General features: G+C 47.3%; 2 non-coding genes across 2 annotated transcripts; both read right to left on the bottom strand.

Moving 5' to 3' along the window:
• Positions 1-4997: 4997 nt before the first annotated feature.
• trnak-cuu (transfer RNA lysine (anticodon CUU)) lies at positions 4998-5070 on the bottom strand. Its single transcript has one exon. It is a non-coding gene; the product is annotated as a tRNA-Lys (tRNA).
• A 13608-nt stretch (positions 5071-18678) lies between these two features.
• Positions 18679-18751, bottom strand: trnav-uac (transfer RNA valine (anticodon UAC)). Its single transcript has one exon. It is a non-coding gene; the product is annotated as a tRNA-Val (tRNA).
• Positions 18752-18969: the final 218 nt, after the last annotated feature.

The following is an 18969-nucleotide window of genomic DNA, read 5'->3' as shown; positions in this document are numbered from 1 at the left end:
CAAGTCTTTTACACGGGTTATACAATACAAGCAGCTTGATGGAGCATAAAAGGATGCTGGCTTTGTCAAAAGCAAACACTTGTTTTTTTTCCCCATACTCAATTCTCACCTTTGGGCAACAACACATGTAGAGGCTCTAAAAGGTGCTTAACCCCGATAGGAAGTTACCAAAATAGTTGAGGAGTCCAAGGAACGACCGCAGCTCCGTGACGTTCTGATGCCTGGGCGCGTTCATGATAGCCTATTTATTGGCGTCTGTGGGCCGAATACCGTCCGCCGTGAACTTTCTCCCCAAAATCTCCACTTCTGTTGCCATGAAGACGCATTTCGACCTCTTCAGCCGCAGCCCTACGCGATACAGTCGCTGGAGGACATCCTCCACGTTTTGTATGTGTTCGGCGGTGTCCAGACCCATAACCAATATGCCGTCCTGAAAGACCACCGTGTGTGGTACCGACTTGAGTCGGCTTTCCATGTTTCTCTGGAAGATCGCTGCAGCCGACCGAATTCCAAACGGGCATCTGTTGTCGCTGAACAGTCCCTTTTGCGTGTTGATGCAGGTGAGGTCCTTCAAAGACTCCTCCAGCTCCTGCGTCATGTAGGCCGAAGTCAGGTCAAGCTTGGTGAACGCCTTGCCTCCTGCCACCTCGCAAAATAGGTCGTCTGTCTTAGTTCGCAGGTATTGGTCCTGTAGCGAGAAACGATTAATAGCTACTTTATAATCGCCGCAAACCCTGACAGTGCCATCACTATTGAGTACTGGAACAATCGGGCTGGCCCACTCGCTGAATTCCACTGGGGAGATGATGCCCTCGTGTTGCAGCCTGTCCAGCTCGATTTCCTCTCTCTCCTCATCATGTGAGGTACCGCTCGCGCGTTGTGGTGAATGGATCGTGCCTCTGGGACCAAGTGGATCCGCACCTTCGCCCCGGAAAAGTTTCCAATGCCTGGCTCAGAAAGGGAAGGAAATTTGTTCAGAACCTGGGTACAAAAGGCCTCATCAACATGTGATAGCGTTCGGATGGTATCCCAGTTCCAGCGGATTTTCCCCGCCAGCTCCTTCCAAGCAGTGTGGGGCCAGCGCCCGGGACAATCCAGAGTGGCAGTTCGTGCACCGTGCCTTGGTAGGTGACCTTGACCATGGCGCTGCCCAGGACAGTTAAATGCTCTTTGGTGTACATTCTCAGTTTCATGTGGATGGGGCTTCGGGCTGCTCTGAATGCCTTGTTGCACCACAGTCTCTCAAACATCTTTTTAGTCAGGATGGATTGGCTAGCGCCAGAGTCCAGTTCCATGGTTAGGAGTAAGCCATTCAATTTTACATTTAGCATTATAGGTGGACATTTCGTCGAAAATGTGTGCACCCCGTGTACTTCAGCATCTGCCTCCTCTCTCTGAGGCTCGAAATTGCTTGATCCACCATGGACCGATCTTCCTCTGCCACATGGTGGTTAGCAGCTTTTGCAGAGCTTGCAGCTCATTCGCAAGCTCGTTGGAGATGCCCCATTGTTCCACAGCTCTTGCAAACATACCCTTTGAAGCGGCATGAATAGGCTGAATGCAAGCCTGCACAACGCCAACAAGTTGTGAATTGCCTTGCACTCATCCTTTGTTGGGGACACTGAGTCATCTGGGTCACCTGAGGCCTGCTGGCAGTTGCAGACTCGTGGGTTCTGCCCTGTACATTTCTGCTCACAAACGTAATTCCAGTTAATTTATGAACATTGCTAGAACTTGTGTGCTGAGAGATTTGTTTGGTGTTATCACTGGTGGACATAAATACCTGTGTTATCGCAATGGCCTTACTGAGGGTCGGTGTCTGTACAGCAAAAGTTTTTCGTAGGATGGTCTCGTGGCCAATGCCCAGTACAAAACAGCCTCTGAGCATTTGCTCCAGGTAGCCATAAAACTCACATTATCCTGCAAGTCGCCTTAGCTCCGCGATGTAACTCGCCACTTCCTGACCTTCAGATCGCTGGCACGTGTAGAACCGATACCTCGCCATAGCACGCTCTCCCTCGGGTTAAGATGCTCCCGAACCAGTGTCACTGCTCCTCACACGATTTGTCTGTGGGTTTCACCGGAGCCAGAAGATTCTTCATGAGACTGTATGTCTGAGCCCCACAGACTGTGAGGAGGACAACTCTCCTTTTTGCAGCACTTCCTTCTCCGTCCAGCTCGTTGGCTACAAAGTACAGGTTTAGCCATTCGACATAGGCTTCCCAGTCCTCACCTTCCGAGAACTTCTCCAGGATGCCCACAGTTTGCTGCAAGTTTGTGCTGGATTCATATACTCGTCGCCAGTTATTGTGTTCCTAACCCAGATGATGCTGCACATGGGAGGTTAAAGAAACAGTGACCTCAGTCTTTCATAAGACACTCCAGAGTGAGGAACTGGCCTTAGGGGCCGGCTTATATACAGTGGTCCCAAATGGTGCTGGGAGCCCTTGGGACTTCAGGGGATGAGCTCCCTGGTGGCGGAACATGGGAGTGCATGCTTTACAGATTCACAACACATACGTTGCCTCAACTTTGATTTCTGCCATCATCCCTTGTGTTTAACCTTCGCCGCACCTCCGCCACGATCTCTCACCGTTACTCCACCACGATCTCTCACCGTTCCTCCACCACGATCTCTCACCGTTCCTCCAGCACGAACTCTCACCGTTCCTGCACCACGATTTCTCACCGTTCCTCCGCGACGATGTCTCATAGTTCCTCCACCACGATCTCTCACAGTTCCTCCATCACGACCTATCACCACTCCTCCACCACGATCTCTCACCATTCCTCCGCCATGATCTCGCACCGTTCCTCCACCACGACCTCTCACCGTTCCTCCACCACGATCTCTCACCGTTCCTCCACCACGATCTCTCTTCACTCCTCCACCACGACCTCTCACCGTTCCACCACCACGATCTCTCATCGTTCCTCCCCCACGACCAATCACCGCTCCTCCACCACGATCTCTCGTCACTCCTCCAAAACGATCTCTCACCGTTCCTCCACCACGATCTCTCGCCGTTTCTCGACCAGGACCTCTCACCGTTCCTCCACCACGATCTCTCACCGCTCCTCCACCACGATCTCTCACTGTACCTCCACACTGACCTTCCCGCTCCTCCGCTGTACCTGGGTCCCGCCGATGTTCCTGCCCACGCACCAAACGGCGACCTGGGTTTTGATGACGTGCAGCAGAGCAGGTCTCGAGCCGTCCTGTTTAACCCTTGCCACTGGACCAAGGCCTCGCTCTGTCAATCCCGTGTGGTGGCTGGTGTGCAATCGTCACACCACGTTAAAACAATCCACCCAGAGGCATCTTCCACCCTTTGAATGGAGTTCAGGACTGGAACATCGGGTCCTTCATTGAAACACCTGTGAACCCATGTGGAATTAAGCCTTCCTCGGTCGAGGACCCGCCTATGATGATGCTGATGATGATGTGTGGGTCCTTCCCAAATGCCTGCTGGAAACCATCAGATTAAATCTAATAAGACCCGTCCCTTGATTCAGTTTTCACTGACCTTGCCTGAGGAAGGCTATATTGGATTTGGAGGGAGCACTGTGTCGGTTTCCCAGAATGATACCTGGATTCCAAGGTTTAAATTAAGATATGAGATTACACACACTGGAAATTAGAGGGTCGAGCAGTGATTTTATCAAAATTTTCAAGATAATAAGCGAACAGATAGAGTAGATAGAGAGAAATTATTCCCGCTGGTTGGGGAGTCCCAGACTAGTGGCCATAGTCTAAATATTAGAGCCAGATGTTCCAGGAGTGAAATTCGGAAACATTCCAACACACACAGGGTGGGAGAGCTTTGGAACTCCCTGCTGCAAAGGGCAGTTGGTGCTGGGTCAGTTGTTCATTTTACATTGCATTTTGACCAAAGGTATTAAGGAATATGGGACAAAGGCGGGTACATGGAGTTTGCTCACAGACCAGCCATGATCTCATTGAATGGCGCAACCGGCTCAAGGGGCTGAATGGGCCTCCTCCTGTTCCTGTGTGACAGGCTTGAGGGGCTGAATGGCCTCCTCCTGTTCCTGTGCAACAGGCTCGAGGGGCTGAATGGGCCTCCTCCTGTTCCTGGGCCTAACCGACAGCGTTGTTTTGTAGAATTGCTACTGAGGGACAGTGGAAACTTCAATAACTGAACTTTAATTATTTAAGGATTTTGAATAATTGATGAAGTTTTCTCCCCTATCTTATTTTACTCACTCTGTATTATTGGAGACTGGTTTAAAATGTTCAGTGCTCATGCGACAAGGAACCTGGGGCGACTTCTGTTCAATTTATTTCACAGCAAAAATAGTCTCCAAAATAATGTTTCCACCCTTGCTCGAACCAGAGACCTTTCGCGTGTATGGCAAACGTGATAACCACAACACTACAGTTAAAGTAATCTTAGGTATAAAACCAGAGGTTTAACCTACAGAGTTGGCCGATACTTCAGGAGCTGGTTTTACGAGAATAGCATGATGGTGCTATATTTCGGAAGGCTGTGAGTTTGGCAGGAATTGATCTCGTGTTTCACAGACTTTACACATCGGAACAGGAGATGGCCATTGAGCAGCGAGTGGTTAGGATCTGGAATGCACGGCTTGAAAGGGCGGTGGAGGCAGATTCAATCTTATCTTTCAGACGGGAGTTGGATACGGGTCTGAAGGAAAAACAATTGCAGAGCTACAAAGAAAGAGCGGGGGAGTGGGACTCGCTGAGAGTCGGCACGGGCTCGATTGGCCGAATGGCCTTCCGTGCTGTAACCATTCCATGATTCGATAAGTTAGTGACACATTTCATAGTGCGGGTGGGAGCACAACATTGCAAAGGGACATGGATTGAGTCGGCAAAACTCAAGGCATCTGATTCAGGAGATTCGTGGCGCGGTGAAATTTCGGAGTACAATGACTTTGAAAGGAACATTTTCGTTTACTGCCGTTTCGGTCAGAGGTTTTCCATGAAAGCAACATTAAATGAAAAGAAATACAATCGCCCAACGTGGGGCTCGAACCCACGACCCTGAGATTAAGAATCTCATGCTCTACCGACTGAGCTAGCCAGGCTTCTGCCCAACGAGGGTTTTTATCACTCATTGCAGTCAGGCGCCTGTTGGCTCCGCCCCAGATGTTGAATCTTGCTGTTGAAGAACTGCCAGGGTCTTCTTGAATGGTGGACCAGGCTCGAGGGGACGAATAGCCAAATCCGGCCCCGAATTCTTACGTGTTTATGATTAGCTCCTTCAGGGTAAACGAGCCAAAGGAGGACAGCGGAAACGTTACAAGGACACCCTCAAAGTCTCCCTGGTAAAGTGCGACATCACCACTGACACCTGGGAGACCCTGGCCGCAGACCGCGCGAGGTGGAGAAAGTCCATCCGATAGGGCGTTGAGCTCTTTGGGTCTTGACGCAAGGAGCATGAAGAGACCAAGCGCAGGCAGCGGAAGGAGCACGCGGCAAACCAGTCCCACCGACCCCTTCCCTCGACGTCTGTCTGTCCCACCTGTAACAGGGTCTGTGGCTCTCCTATCGGACTGTTCAGCCATCAAAGGACTCACTTTTGGATGGAAGGAAGTCCTCCTCGATCCCGAGAGACTTCCTCTGATGGTGTCTATGATTTGCGGTACACTGCGGAAACATCTCCACTTTCAGCACCAGATTACCAGAATTAAACCCAATGGCATCGGCACAAAAGCTCCTCATCTGCTCAGAGCAAAATATATCATATGTCAATAGAATTTTATGAATTAATTAATGGTGTTTAAATCAATGGTACTTTTTTTTTTGCATAGGAGATGCATAAAGATGTGTAAAATAGATGAACTATTTTTTTATAAGGTTTTGAATTAAAAGTACAATTTCCCTGATCGCAAATCGAGCCGGGACCGCGGCGGTGAGAGTGCTAAATCCTAACCACGAGACCATCAGGAAACCCAGTTTGGAGACAGAAGCAGTGGTTTTGTCGAGGTTCACATCGAGCAGCTCCGTAACACAGGACTCTGTGCTCACGGGCTGTTACGAGAAACACACACATCACCTGTTGCTGGAGGGCTATCAACTCAATCAAAGTGACCACGACGTGATTTGAACACGTAATCTTCGGATCTGAAGTCAGACACACTACCGTTGCTCCATCAGACCCACACAGTGAACTGGAGATGTTTGTCTATATGAAGGTTCTGTAATACAAGGGGCTTTAAAATCTCCGCCCATTCCCACCAGGTATCACAAGCAGCGCTCACCTGTCAGGCACCGTATAGTTTCTTCTTAAACTTTTCTTTTGCTTTCACGGGAAACCATCATAAATTAACCCCTCACCTTCTTTTGCACAATCAAACAAATGCTAACTCAGGAACAGTCCATACTTCAATCATTTGTCTTGTGCTTTGCATCTTAACTCGAAAACCATATCCCATTTTACTCACTGTATTGTAGCTTTCTGGTTCAAAATCTTTATTGCCGATGACACCACGAATCTGGGGCAACTTTTATCAAATTTAACAGCACCGGTTATTCCTACCGTGCACACAAAATATAATCAGTAGTGAAGATAAAATCCCACCGTGCGTATTTTCAGATTCAACGCAGCAGAATTTCAAATAAATTTTACACTAAAAAGATTTTCAAGTGTTGCTTGTATTTGTGTCTTTAATTAAACTTTGTGGCGTCTGACTCCCATTCATGCCACTGCTGAATAAGAACGGAGTGTTTACATTGACTAGACTGCACTGCCCCTGCTATTTGTGAGCTCATCCTTTATATTCAGTGCTTTCTCGCCCTTTGATGGGCTGCAGTGTAGCGGATATCACGTTGGCCTCACATCGAGTACTGTTGAGGGGGATGACTCATCAGGGGAGGGCAGCAGCAGCCAAGTTCATGGCACCATGGCTGGCTCTGCTGCACAGAAGGGCAGGAAAAAGAGTGGGACAGCGATAGTGATAGGGAATTCGATTGTAAGGTGAATAGATATGCGTTTCTGCGGCCGCAACCGAGACTCCAGGATGGTATGTTGCCTCACTGGTGCAAGGGTCAAGGATGTCTTGGAGCGGGTGCAGGACATTCTGAAAATGGAGGGTGAACAGCCAGTTGTAGTGGTGCATATTGGTACCAAAGATTTAGGTAAAAAAAAGGGATGAGGTCCTACGAGATGAATTTAAAGAGCTGGAAGCTAAATTAAAAAGTAGGACCTCAAAAGTAGTAATCTCGGGATTGCTACCAATGCCACGTGCTAGTCAGAGGAGAAATCGCAGGATAGCTCAGATGAATACGTAGCTTGAGCAGTGGTGCAGCAGGGAGGGATTCAAATTCCTGGGGCATTGGAACCGGTACTGGGGGAGGTGGGACCAGTACAAACCAGACGGTCTGCACCTGGGAAGGTCCGGAACCAAAGTCCTAGGGGGCAGTGTTTGCTAGTGCTGTTGGGGAGGAGTTAAACTAATATGGCAGGGGGATGGGAACCAATGCAGGGAGACAGAGGGAAACAAAATGGAGACAGATTCAAAAGACAGAATGGAGATGAGTAAAAGTGGAGGGCAGAGAAACCCAAGGCAAAAACCAAAAAGGGCCACTGTACATCAAAATTCTAAAAGGTCAAAGTGTAATAAAAAGGCAAGCCTGAAAGCTCGGTGCCTCAATGCGAGGAGTATTCGAAACGCAGGAGAGGGCTCTGAGCTAGAGTGGTTGAGAGCGCAGATAAACAGGACGCCAAGAAAGAATGCAAAAGGCAGGAGGCAACAGAGCGGAGTAGCACTGGGGTAAGTGTAAACCACAAGGTGATAGGAAGGGACAATATGTATGAATATAAAGGGGCTGCAGGAGGGGTCAAAACTAAAAATCATGGATTAAAAACTAGTATTAAATACTTTACCTAAATGCACGCAGCATTCAAAATATAGTCAATGCGTTGATGGCACAAATCATGACAAATAGGTATGATTTGGTGGCCATTACAGAAACTTGGTTGCAGGGTGGCGAAGACAGGGAATTAAACATACAGGGGTAGCTGACAATTCGGAAAGATAGACAAGAAGGGAAAGGAGGTGGGGTAGCTCTGTTAATAAAGGATGATATCAGGGCAGTTGTGAGAGATGATATTGGCTCTAATGAACAAAATGTTGAATCATTTTGGGTGGAGATTAGAGACAGTAAGGGGAAAAAGTCACTGGTGGGCCTAGTTTATCGGCGCCGAAATAATAACTTGACGGTGGGGCGGGCAATAATCAAGGGAATAATGGAGGCATGTGAAAAAGGTACGGCAGTAACCATGGGGGATTTTAACCTACATATTGATTGGTCAATTCAAATCGCACGGGGTAGCCTGGAGGTGGAATTCATAGAATGCATAAAGGATTGTTTCTGAGAACAATATGTTACAGAACCTACAAGGGAGCAAGCTATCTTAGATCTGGTCCTGTGCAATGAGACAGGAATAATAAACGATCTCCTAGAAAAAGATCCTCTCGGAATGAGTGATCACAGTTTGGTTGAATTTGTAATATAGATTGAGGGTGAGGAAGTAATGTCTCAAACGAGCATACAATGCGAACACAAAGGGGACTACAGTGGGATGAGGGCAGAGTTGGCTAAAGTAGACTGGGAACACAGACTAAACGGTGGCACAATTGAGGTACAGCAGAGGACTTTGAAGGAGCTCTTTCATTGTGCACAATAAAAATATATTCCAGTGAAAAAGAAGGGCAGTAAGAGAAGGGATAACCTGCCGTGGATAACCAAGGAAATAAAGGAGAGTATCAAATTAAAAACCAATGCGTATAAGATGGCCAAGGTTAGTGTAAAACTAGAAGATTGGGAAAAAGTTAAACGACAGCAAACAATGACTAAGAAAGCAATAAAGAAAGGAAAGATAGATTACGAAATTAAACTTGCGCAAAACATAAAAACAGATATTAAAAGCTTTTACCGATACATAAAATGGCAAAGAGTGATTAAAGTAAATGTTGGTCCCTCAGAAGATGAGAAGGGGGATTTAATAATGGGAAATGTGGAAATGGCTGAGATCTTAAACAATTATTTTGCTTCGGTCTTCACAGTGGAAATTACAAAAACCATGCCAGAAATTGCTGGTCACAGGAATGTGGGAAGGGAGGACCTTGAGACAATCACTATCACTAGGCGGGTAGTGCTGGACAGGTTAATGGGACTCAAGGTAGACAAGTTCCCTGGTCCTGATGAAATGCATCCCAGGGTATTAAAAGAGATGGCGGAAGTTATAGCAGATGCATTCGTAATAATCTTCCAAAATTTTCTGGACTCTGGGGAGGTACCAGCGGATTGGAAAGCAGCTAATGTTACGCCTCTGTTTAAAAAAGGGGGCAGACAAAAGGCAGGTAACAATAGGCCGGGTAGTTTAACATCTGTCGTGGGGAAAATGTTTGAAACTATCATTAAGGAAGAAATAGCGGGACATCGAGATAGGCTTAGTGCACTCAAGCAGACACAGCATGGATTCATGAAGGGGAAATCATGTTTAACTAATTTACTGGACTTCTTTGAGGATATAACGAGCATGGTGGATAGAGGTGTACCGATGGATGTGGTGTATTTATATTTCCAAAAGGCTTTCGATAAGGTACCACACAAAAGGTTACGTCCGAAGATAGAGGTACGCGGAGTCAGAGGATATGTATTAGCATGGATCGAGATTTGGCTGGCGAACAGAAAGCAGAGAGTCGGGATAAATAGGTGCTTTTCAGTTTGGAGATCGGTGGTTAGTGGTGTGCCACACGGATCGGTGCTAGGACCACAACTGTATGCAATATACATAGATGACCTGGAAGAGGGGACAGAGTGTAGTGTAAAAGAATTTGCAGATGACACAAAGATTAGTGGGAAAGCCAGTTGTATAGAGGACACAGAGAGGCTGCAAAGAGATTTGGATAGGTTAAGCGAATGGGCTAAGGTTTGCAGATGGAATACAATGTCGGAAAGTGTGAGGTCATCCACCTTGGGAAAAAAAAACAGTAAAAGGGAATATTATTTGAATAGGGAGAAATTACAACATGCTGCGGTGCAGAGGGACCTGGGGGTTCTTGTGCATGAATCCCCAAAAGTTAGTTTGCAAAAGCAGGGAGGTCCTGCTGCAACTGTATAGGGTATGGGTGAGGCCGCACCTGGAGTACTGCGTGCAGTTTTGGTCACCTTACTTAAGGAAGGATATACTGGCATTGGAGGGGTTACAGAGACGATTCACTCGTTGGTTCCGCAGATGAGGGGGTTATCTTATGATGATAGTTTGAGGAGACTGGGTATTTACTCGGTGGAGTTCAGAAGGATGAGGGGTGATCTCATAGAAACATTTAAAATAATGAAAGGGATAGACAAAATAGAGGCAGAGACGTTGTTTCCACTGTAGGGGAGACGAGAACTAGGAGGCACAGCCTCAAAATACGGGGGAGCCAATTTAATACCGAGTTGAGAAGGAACTTCTTCTCCCAGACGTTTGTCAATCTGTGGAATTATCTGCCCAAGGAAGCAGTTGAGGCTAGCTCATTGAATGTATTCAAATCACAGATAGATAGATGTTTAACCACTAAGGGAATTAACGGTTACGGGAACGGGCGGGTAAGTGGAGCTGAGTCCACGGCCAGATCAGCCATGATCTTGTTGAATGGCGGAGCATGCTCGAGGGGGAAGATGGCCTTCTCCTCTTCCTAATTCTTATGTTTCTTATGTTTCTTATGGAGTAGGCGTCGACTACAACCAAAAACATTTTTGAAAGGACCTGCGTAGTCCTCATGTATGCGTGCCCAAGGCTTGGTGGGCCAGGACCAGGGGCTAAGATGGGCTTTCCTTGGCGCATTAGTCAGCTGGGCAAACGTGTTGCACCTTCGAACACAAAGTTCCAGATCTGCGTCTATCCCTGGACACCAAATGTGTGACTTGGCAATTGCCTTCCTCATGACAATGCCCGGGTGCTCATTGTGGAGTTCTCTGATGAACACCTCTCTGCACATCTGGTTTCTACGCAGTTTCCCCACAGTAGGCAATCGGCCTGAATCGAGAGTTCATCCATGCGCCGGTGAAATAGTTTAACCTCCTCAGGACATGCCCTGTACGTGGCAGCCCAGTCCCAATTCAGGACACATTTCTTGACGAGAGACAATAGTGGGTCTCTATTTGTCCAGACTTTAATCTGCCGGGCTGTCACGGGTGAGCCTTCACTTCCGAATGCTTCAACAGCCATGACCATCTCAGCACCATGCTCGGTAGCCCCCTCAGTGGTGGCGAGTGGGAGCCTGCTGAGTGCATCGGCGCAATTTTTGGTGCCCGATCTGTGCCGAATTGTGTAGTCATAGGCGGCTAACGTTAGTGCCCACCTCGGTATGCGGGCCGATGCATTTGCATTTATGTCCTTGTTGTCGGCCAAAAGGGACGTTAGGGGTTTGTGATCTGTCTCCAGCTCAAATTTCCAGCCAAACAGGTATTGGTGCATTTTCTTTACTGCATATACACATGCGAGCGCTTCCTTTTCTACCATCCCGTATCCCCTTTCTGCCTGGGACAGACTTCCGGAGGCCTAAGCTACCGGCTGTAACTGACCATTGGCATTGACATGCTGCAACACATCCGACACCATCGGACGACGCATCGTTACACATGCTTCTTACATGGGTCATATAGCGTTAACAGAGTGTTGGAACATAACAAATTGCGTGCTCTATTAAAAGTCCTTTCCTGGCTGTCCCCCCAGACACATTCGCGACCTTTGCGTAGGAGCACGTGTAGCAGCTCCAGCAGTTTGCTCAATTTGGGAAGAAAGTTACCAAAATAGTTCAGGAGCCCCAGGAACGAATGCAGCTCCGTCGTGTTACGGGGTCTGGGTGCTCTCTGGATCGCTTCCGTTTTGGAGGCAGTAGGGCTGATCCCGTCTGCTGCTACCCTCCTCCCCAGGAATTATCCCTCTGGAGCTGTGAAGATGCACTTCGCCTTTTTCAGTCGCAGCCCTATCCGGTCCAGTATGCGTAGCACCTCCTCCAGCTTGTGGAGGTGTTCTTCAGTATCGTAACCCGTGATGAGGATGTCGTCCTAAAAAACCACCGTCCCTGGAATCGACTTGAGGAGGCTTTCCATATTTCATTGTAAGATCGCAGCAACCTAGCGAATCCCGAACCGACATCTGTTGTTCTCAAACAATCCCTTGTGTGTCGTGATGGTGGTCAGCTTCTTCGGCTCACTCGCCAGCTCCTGGGTCATGTCAGCTGAGGTCAGGTCTAATTTTGAAAAATGTTTGCCAATGGATAGCATCGCAAAGAGGTCCTCCGCTTTCAGTAGCGGATACTTGTCTTGGGGTGACACCCGATTGATGGTGGCCTTGTAATCACCACATATCCTGACCGACCCATCCGCCTTGAGCACCGGCACAATCTGGCTCGCCCAGTCACTGAATTCGACTGGGGAGATGATGCCTTCCCTTAGCAGACGGTCCAATTCGCCTTCTGTCGTTCCCCGCATCACATACGGTTCTGCCCTGGCCTTGTGGTGTACTGGCCTGGCGTCCGGGTTTATGTGAATCACTACCTTGGCCCCAATGAAAGTGCCGGGTTGAAATAATGTGTCAAATTTGTCCAGGATCTGTGAGCATGATACTCGCTCCACAGAGGAAATTGCATTGACATCGACAAATTTCCAGTTCATGACAGCAAGCGAACTTTGTGGGTCACGACTACTGTGGCGCTGCCTAGCACCGGAATGATCTCCTTTGTGTCTGTTCTTAGCTGTGCGTCAATCGGCGATAATTTTGGCCTCCTGGCCATGGACGCCCACCACTTTTCGAACTATTTGATAGCCATCAGGGACTGGCTGGCCCACGTGTCTAGCTCCACTGATACTGGGATGCCATTGAGGAGCACGTTCATCATTATCGGTGGCGTCCTGGTGTATGAACTGTATCCGTGCTCCACATGAACTCGCTGAACTTCAGCTTCCAGCGATTTCCCCCAGTGTTCATTTCTGCAATTTCTGCAGGTATTTTGCTCAGCTCTGCAAAGTCCGGCTGAGTGCGTGCCTCCACGCCTCCAACATGAGCTGCTGTTGGAAACAAAAGGTCTCTTGCCAGTCGATCGTCACTGACTGCCCCGTGATTGTTCTTGAGTGCACCATATACAGGTGTTGATGGACCCATTACTGGCCGCATTGTCCCTTGCAATGACGTGAATCGCCGTTCAGATTGCCATTGTCTCTGTCGAACTTCCCCTCTGGGTATGGCTACATATTGGGGCATGCCTGACTGCCCTTGGCTGCCTGGAGAAGTGTGTGATGCTTTAACAATGTTGAATCTCTGTCCAAACCATTGCTTAATACAGTATCTCTTGCCGGTTCAGCTAGTGGCCATGCTCGTGTGGTTTAAATCCCAGTTTCTCATCGCCATTGATACGTCCTTACTATACAGTGTAAATGCACACGAGGCCCATGCTTCAGAGAAGGTCAGTCTGTGACCTGTCCTTTATTTGTTAGCACTCAAGTTATGGAAGTGAGTGGAGCTTCCCCTTTTATACCTGAAGGTCCAGGTTAGGAGTGTCTCCCACAAGTTCACCACATAGTGGTCATTGTTCTCACAGTGTACAACTTAGGTCAGATTATACATGTGTTGCAATGCTGATTGAATACATGACAGTCCCGGCCTCACTCACGCTGGAGCTGGGGACGAGCGATCAGTCGATGGTTTGTTTGCGGCTTCGATCTGCTGTTGTGAAGCGAGGCGGAGATGCAGGATCCTTTAATAATCTCTCACAACTCAACTGAAAGCAGCCGGAACGTGCAGCTTTGAGAGGGGCTTTCTGCACCGTCAGGGCTGGAAATGGGAGGGAGTGAGAGACACTGTGTAGAGTTTGAGTGTGTACAGAACTGTACAGAGAAACCAGCCAGTGTAACAGGGCTGTGAGACACTGTTGATTGTATAGTTTTTGGCAGTTCCTCGTATCGAGGATGATTTGTTTCCACTCTAAAAAGGGATGATTTCACAGGTGTTTCGATGAGGGACCTGACAATCTAGGTCCCGAACTACATCCTGAAGGGTGGTAGATGCCTGTGGGTGGATTTTTTAACGTGGGGTGAACGTTGCACACCAGCCACCACACGGGCTTGACAGAGCTTGGTCTTGGTCCAGAGGCAAGGATTACCCAAGACGACCATTGACCAAGCTCTCCTGCATGGACCAATTGTGTACACATGCGCCGACTATCCATCGAACGCAGAATGGGCTGGCCCGTGCTGTCCCTGCGCCCTCGCCTCGATTGAGCCCCGATCACGACGCTCCTGGGCCCCGATCTCTCACCAGTCCTCCGCCCCGATCAAAAATGGAGCAGTCAGAAACAGGACATCAATTAGTCTTTCTTATCTTGGAGACATCAAATATCAACAATGTTATTTGAAATATCAAAATATTAAACTCCAGCCTAGTTGAAGGGTTATTAACATCAGCAGAAACAAACATCAACTTTGTTAATATTGAACCATTAATGTCAATTATTCCATTTTTTCTAATATTTAAATGAACAATGTCGAAAATGTTTCCACCCGGTTTCGATCTGGGGATTTTTCGCGTGTTCGGCGAACGTGATAACCACTACACTACAGAAACATTGCGATCGACACACTGCTAGCAACATAACCAGAGCTTTAACCTACACAGCTGGCCGATACTTCAGGAGCTGGTTTTACGAGAATAGAATGACGGTGCTATATTTAGGAAGGCTGTGAGTGTGGCAGGAATTGATCTCCTGTTTCCCAGACTTTACACATAGGAACAGGAGCGAGTGGTTAGGATCTGGGATGCACGGCTTGAAAGGGCGGTGGAGACAGATGCAATCTTATCTATCTGATGGGAGTTGGATAAGTGTCTGAAGGAACAACAATTGCAGGGCTCCGGGGAAAGGGCGGGGGAGTGGGACTCGCTGAGAGTCGGTACGGTCTCGACGGGCCAAATGGCCTTCCGTGCTGTAACCATTCCATGATTCGATAAGTTAGTAGCGCATTTCATAGTGTGGGTGGAAGCAGAACATTGCAAAGGACATGGATTGAGTCGGCAAAACTCGAGGGATCTAATTCAGGAGATTCAGGGGGCACGGAAATTCGGGAGTTTAATGACTTTGGAAGGAACATTTTTGTTTTGTGCCGTTTCGGTCACAGAAATGTTTGTGAAAGGAATTTTGTGCAGAAAGGGATGCAGCATTTAACCTTCTGCCTCAACACTTCTTTCTGGGTGTCAGTTCACATTTCGTTTCAATGTTAATCAATTGCAAAAAGAACATAAGAATTAGGAACAGGAGTGGGCCATCTAGCACCTCGAGCCTGCTCCAACTTCCCCAGCATCGGGAACAATCTACCCACATCTAACCAGTCCTGTCCCATCAGAATCTGATATGTTTCGATGAGATCCCCTCTCATCCTTCGAAACTCCAATGTATAAAGGCCCAGTTGATCCAGTCTCTCCTCATATGTCAGTCCAGGCATCCCGGGAATCAGTCTGGTGAACCTTCGCTCCACTCCCTCAATAGCAAGAACGTCCTTCCTCAGATTAGGAGACCAAAATTGAAAACAATATTCCAGTTGAGGCCTCATCAAGGCCCTGTACAACTGCAATAAGGAATCCTTGCTCCTATACTCAAATCACCTAGCTATAAAGGCCAACATACGATTTAGCTTTTTCCTGCCTGCTGTACCTGTATGCCAACTTTCAGTGACTGATGAACCATGACACCCAGGTCTCATTGCACCTCCCCTTTTCCTAATCTGCCACCATTCAGATAATATTCTGCCTTCACGTTTTTGCCCTCAAAGTGGATAACCTCACATTTATCCACATTATACTGCATCTGCCATGAATTTGCCCACTCACCTAACCTGTCTAAGTCACCCTGCAGTCTCTTAACGTCCCCCTCACAGCTCACACCGCCACCGAGTTTTGTTTCATCTGCAAATCTACACTCAATTCCTTCATCCAAATCATTGATGTATATTTTAAAGAGCTGGGGTCCCAGCACTGAGCCCTGTGGCACTCCACGAGTCACTGCCTGCCATTCTGAAAAGGACCCTTTTATCCCGACTCTCTGCTTTCTGTCTGGCAACCAGTTCTCTATCCACGTCAGTATATTACCCCAATACCATGTGCTTTGATTTTGCACAGCAATCTCTTGTGTGGACCCTTGTCAACAACCTTTTGAAAGTCCAAATATACCACATCCACTGGTTCTCCCTTGTCCACTCTACTCGTTACAGCCTCAAAAATTCCAGAAGATTTGTCAAGCATGATTTCCCTTTCATAAATCCATGCTGACTTGGACCGATCCTGTCACTGCTTTCCAAATGCGTTGCTATTTCATCCTTAATAATTGATTCCAACATTTTCCCCACGACTGATTCAGGCTAAGAGGTGTATAATTACCCGCTTTCTCTCTCCCTCCCTTCTTAAAAAGTTTTTTTACATTAGCTACCCTCTTGTCCATAGGAACTGATCCCGAGTCAATAGACTGTTGGAAAATGATCACCAATGCATCCACTATTTCTAGGGCGACTTCCTTAAGTACTCTTGGATGCAGACTATCAGGCCCCGGGGATTTATCATCCTTCAATCCCAACAATTTCCCAACTCATAAGGATTTCCTTCAGTTATTCCTTCTCACTCGACCCTCGGTCCCCGAGTACATTTGGAAGGTTATTCGTGTCTTCCTTCGTGATGACGGAACTGAAGTATTTGGTCAATTGGTCTGCCATTTCTTTGTTCCCCAATATAAATTCACCTGGATCCGACTGCAAGGGACCTACAGTTGTCTTCACTAATCTTTTTCTCTTCACATGTTTACAGAAGCTTTTTCAGTCAGTTGTTATGTTCCAAGCAAGCTTCCTCTCAAAATCCATTTCCCCCCTCCTCATGAAACCCTTAGTCCTCCTCTGTTGAATTCAAAATTTTTCCCAGTTCTCAGGTTTGTTCCTTTTTCTGGCCAATTTATTTTCCTCTTCCTTGGTTTTAACACTATCCTTAATTTCCCTTGTTAGCCACGGTTGAGCAACGTTCTCCGTTCTATTTTTACTCCAGACAGGGATGTGCAATTGCTGAAGTCACCCGTGTGATCTTTAAATGTTTGCCATTGCCTATCCACCATCAACCCTTTAAGTATCCTTGGCCAGTCTATTCTAGCCAATTCACACTTCATACCGTCAAAGTTACCTTTCCTTAATTTCAGGACCCAAGTTTCTGAAATAACTGTGACACTCTCCATCTTAATGAAGAATTCTAACATATTATGTTACTCGTCCCCAAGGGGCTTCGCACAACAAGATTGATAATTAGTCCCTTCTCATTACACATCACCCAGTCAAGAATGGCCAGATCTCTTCTGGGTTGAGAAAACTATCCATAATACACTCCATGAAATCCTCCTCCAACACATCACTACCATGTGTTTAGCTCAATCACGATGTAGATAAAATTACCCATGATAACTGCTGTACCACCACTGCACACATCCCTTCTTTCTTCTTTGATGCTGTCCCCAACCCGACCACTACTAACCAGTGAGACAGACATTGCAGCAAGTGACTGGTTATTGTGAAACAGCAATTGCTAAAAGAACAATGACCACGACATGATTTAAACACGCAACTCGTTGATCTAGAGTCAGGCGCACTACCGTTGCACCACAAGGTCTACACAGTCGTTAAGGGATGTTCGTCTTTATGAGGGTTCTGCAATACAAGGGACTTTAAAATCCCAGCCCATTCCCACCAGGTATCACAAGCAGCGCTCACCTGACAGTCACCGGATGGCTTGTTCGAAAACTTTTATCTTGCTTTCACAGGAAAGCATCATTAATTAACCCTTCACCTTCTTTTGCACAATCAAACAAATGCTCACTCAGGGACACTCCATACTTTAATCATTTGGCCTGTGCTTTGGGGAGCGGCCCGGAAGGTGGAACTGAGTCCATGATCAGATCAGCCATGATCGTATCAAATGGCGGAGCAGGATCGAGGGGCCGTATGGCCCACTCCTGCTCCTATTTCATATGTTCTTATGTATGTTAACCCATTTTACTCACTGTATTTTAGCTTTCTGGTTCAAAGTGTTCATTGCCGATGACACCAGGAATCTGGTGCAAATTTTATCAAATTTATCAGCACCGATTATTCCTACCGTGCACAAAAAATACAATCAGTAGTGAAGATAAAATCCCACCGTGTGTATTTTCAGATTTAAAGCAGTAGCATTTCAAATAAAGTGAAAGAATTTTACACTAAACAATTTGCAAGTGTTACTTGTATTTGTGTCTTTAATTAAACTTTGTGGCGTCTGACTCCCGTTCATGCCACTGCTAAATAAGAGAGGAGGGTTTGACATTGACCAGACTGCACTGCCCCTGATATTTGTCAGCTCATCCTTTATATTCAGTGGTTTCTCGCCCTTTGATGGGCTGCAGTGTAGCGGAAATCACTTTCGCCTCACACGCAAAAGGTCCCCCGGGATCCGTTTTCTCTCACTCAAAGTTATCTATTTATTGTTGAAATAAAGTGCAATTAAAGAATAAGGGAGCCCTTTTGCCAGGAGAATAAATAGCAAATAAAAACAGCAAATGCTGGAAATCTCAGCAGGTCAGGCAGCATTTGCAGTGAGACTAAACTCGCCTCCGATTGTTCATCCACAGCAAGTTTAAAAATAATGTTTCTGCCTGGGATTGAACTTGGGACCTTTTGCGTGTAAAGCAAACGTGATAACCACTACACTACAGAAACCTCTGGCACAGCAGCCCCCTCAGCGAGGAGCTGACAGTGAGCTCCCTCTGTGCTGATCGGGAATGTGTTGGCTCTCCTGAAACAAATTCTGTCCCACACTGAGAATTCTCAATCCTTCTCCTCCGCTGCCCTTTACAGAAATGTCACGGATCACCCAGCCACCGTGTTCATTTCCACATCCTCACAGTGGGGCCACAGAGGCTCCTACCGTCTCCCCG

This window comes from Pristiophorus japonicus, unplaced genomic scaffold (genome assembly GCF_044704955.1).
Source record: "Pristiophorus japonicus isolate sPriJap1 unplaced genomic scaffold, sPriJap1.hap1 HAP1_SCAFFOLD_29, whole genome shotgun sequence".
NCBI classification, from domain to species: domain Eukaryota; kingdom Metazoa; phylum Chordata; class Chondrichthyes; family Pristiophoridae; genus Pristiophorus; species Pristiophorus japonicus.
This window is presented reverse-complemented; position numbering and strand designations above follow the sequence as displayed.